Below are 3,411 nucleotides of genomic sequence, written 5' to 3' on the forward strand. Positions count from 1 at the left end.
CTGCCATTGATGAGAGTGGGGTGTTGAAATCTCCCACTATTATTGTATGAGATACAATGTGGTGTTTTGACTATTATGTCACAGGAGGAATTTCTTTTCTGGTCCAATCTAGTTGGAGTCTTGTAGGCTTCTTGTATGTTTATGGGCATCTCTTTCTTTAGCTTAGGGAAGTTTTCTTTTATAATTTTGTTGAAGATATTTACTGGCACTTTAAGTTGGGAGTCTTTATTTTCTTTTATACCTATTATCCTTAGATTTGACCTGATCATTGTGTCCTGGGTTTCCTGGATGTTTTGGACTAGGAGCTTTTTGCATTTTACATTAACTTTGACAGTTGTGTCGATGTTTTCTATTACCATAGAACTTATGCCCCCTGAGAGTTTTTCTTCTATCTCTTGTATTCTGTTGGTGATGCTTGCATCTGTGACTCCTGATCTCTTCCTTAGGTTTTCTATCTCCAAGGTCATCTCCCTTTGTGCTTTCTTTACTGTCTCTATTTACATTTTTAAATCTTGGACAGTTTTGTTCAATTCCTTCACCTGTTTGGTTGTGTTTTCCTGTAATTCTTTCAGGGATTTTTGTGTTTCCTCTTTAAGGGCTTCTACTTGTTTACTTGTGCTGTCCGGTATTTCTTTAAGGGAGTTATTTATGTCCTTCTTAAAGTTCTCCATCCTCATCATAAACTGTGATTTTTAAATATATGACAAGGATTGAATGAACAACAACAACAACAACAAAGCTCTACTCTTTCTGCTTATGGATACATCTCTAAATCACCACATATTGAGAGCAGCAAGCTGTTTCTCAACAGTCAAAGAAAACAATTAGAGAGTATGAATAATGTTTGAAAGCTGTGACTTTGATAACAGAGTATCTGGCATCCTCCTTTCAATCAAGAGACATGATGGTTAGAGTGTGGAACCTGAAATTAGCTTTTGCCAAGGAAAAGAATTAAATGCTGTGGTAAAGGTCATAATCAACTGAACTGCCATGGAGGTCAGGAGATAGGTTTAGAAACAAGGTTCCACTGTTTATAGTCAGTTCAGAAGACAATGAGAACAGAGTAATCATTATTTGCCTCTCTCATGTTTGAAGCATTTAGGATATGGTTATGGACTTTGAAATGGGCAAGAGAACCCATCTCCCTGTCATGTGAGACATGAGACATAATTCATGTTTAGATAAGGAGCAAGTATTTGATTTTTATTTCTAATTCAGCCTACATGGTTGAAGCAGATCAAAGCTACATAACCAAAGGCGACCAGGTCTATGCATATGGAAACATATACAGCAGACTTCTGGCAGGTATTATTGTCTATGTATTCTTGTCCTCTAATGAGGCTATCAGCTAGCATACATCTTAATCTAGTAGGATGGTGCTATTATCCAAGGAAATTTTTGAGCCTGGGAACTTGCTGCCATGCAAGTGCATTGCAAATTTAAACCATTTTATGCAAGCATTTAATGTTTTTCAACCAGTTTTAATAATATACATGATTTTGAACATTATTTTACACTAAATAAAGTTAAAGTATGCCTTAAACTTGTTTTGAGTTATTTGCTATAGGCTTTTGATTATATATATTAGGAGCTATGAATTGATCTCTTCCTCTACACTTGTCTCTGTAAATGAATTATATTTGTACTAAGCATGGCTGATGCTTAACTTGTATACGTTAATTATCTTCAATAATTTACAGTACTTAGTTTACAATTAGAAGTAGTAAATTTTACAATTTTAAGTAAGAACCTTAAAAAGTTATTATTCATGAATCAATAACATTTTAGTATCAAAATAAACTTTAAAGCAAAAATATAGTTCACAAAGACTTGGAACTTCAGTTTTTGATCCTTTTGTAATATTGTTCTACAAAATGTCATGTTTTAATATGGCACAGTTTCACCAAGTAGCTAAAGCTTAACCAAAATAGCAAGGACATACATACATATCTTTAAGTCATCTTTTCTTAACTTGATAGAGCATTATTTCTTTAGAAATGTATAAGCTTTAATCATCAATTAACTAATTGCATAGATCTTATTCATGTTTTTCCCTCATCTATTATTTTTCATTTGCAGGACAAAAATGTTGTATAAGTATGTAAAAGCCTAAGTGATCTTTTTCCAAGATGGCTATTAGCATCATGGTATTCCAAGGAGAACCTATCAGGAACACACTCTTTTTCTAAACAAGAATTGAGTCCAAATGATACTTAAGATTTTAAGTTGTACTCAATGAACTTACAAATTGCAAAATACAGAAAGTTAAATATCAAGAAAAGCTTTAAAGATAGTAAACGAGTTCTCTGCACCCAAATCCCGTGGGAGGGAGAGCTAAACCTTCAGAGAGGCAGACACGGCTGCGAAACCAGAAGAGACTGCTCTCTGCACACATTACTGATTCCAGAGGAAAGCACCAGAATCCATCTGGAACCCTGGTGCACGGGGGCTCCCGGAGGGGCGGCGCAGATATTCCTGGTCGCTGCCGCCTCGAGAGCCTGTGGGCAGCACCTCATGAGCTAACTTGAGCCCCCCGGGACCACAGGTAAGACTAATTATCTGTTGCAAGGACGGCCTGGTGGAATCGGGACAAACAGAGGCAGAATTCCTTTAGGACCGGCAAGTCCTGTCATCGAAGTCCCACACCCAAGAGATCCCGCCTGAGCAGCTCTGCTCCCAGGACCCGGGTGGGAGACAGACCTCACTGCCTGGTCAGGTGGGCACCCTGAGGCTGCAGAGAGAAGAGACCACCACACTGCCCACCCCTGCCCACATCCCTGGCCCAAGAGGAAACTGTACAAGGCCTCTGTTCCTGTGGGAGGGCCCAGGAGCGGCAGAGCCCTGCCTGAGACACCGCCTGAACCTGAAGGAAACAGACCTGATAAACAGTTCTCTGCACCCAAATCCCGTGGGAGGGAGAGCTAAACCTTCAGAGAGGCAGACACGCCATAAACCAGAAGAGACCGTTTCTGCACACATTACTGATTCCAGAGGAAAGCACCAGAATCCATCTGAACCCCAGCACGGGGCTCCCCTGGAGGGGCAGCGAGATCTTCCTGGTCGCCAAGCCACCGCAGAGAGCCCGTGGCAGGCACCTCAGCGCTGAGCGTAATCCTTGAGCCTTGGGACCACAGGTAAGACCAACGCTTCAAGCCGCAAGTGACCTGCCTGGTGAACTCAAGGCACAAGTCCACAGGAACAGCTGAAGACCCAGAAAGGAAAACTACACGCACCAAAGCAGAACACCAGTCCCCTATAACTGACTGAAAGAGAGGAAAAATAGGTCTACAGCAATCCTGACACACAGGCCCAGGACAGCTTAGCCACTGTCAGAAATAGCAGAACAAAAGTAACACTAGAGATAATCTGATGGCTAGAGGCAAGCTCATAGAACCTGCCAAATAGAAACTA

This window comes from Rattus rattus, chromosome 5, assembly GCF_011064425.1.
Source record: "Rattus rattus isolate New Zealand chromosome 5, Rrattus_CSIRO_v1, whole genome shotgun sequence".
In the NCBI taxonomy this organism is placed as follows: domain Eukaryota; kingdom Metazoa; phylum Chordata; class Mammalia; order Rodentia; family Muridae; genus Rattus; species Rattus rattus.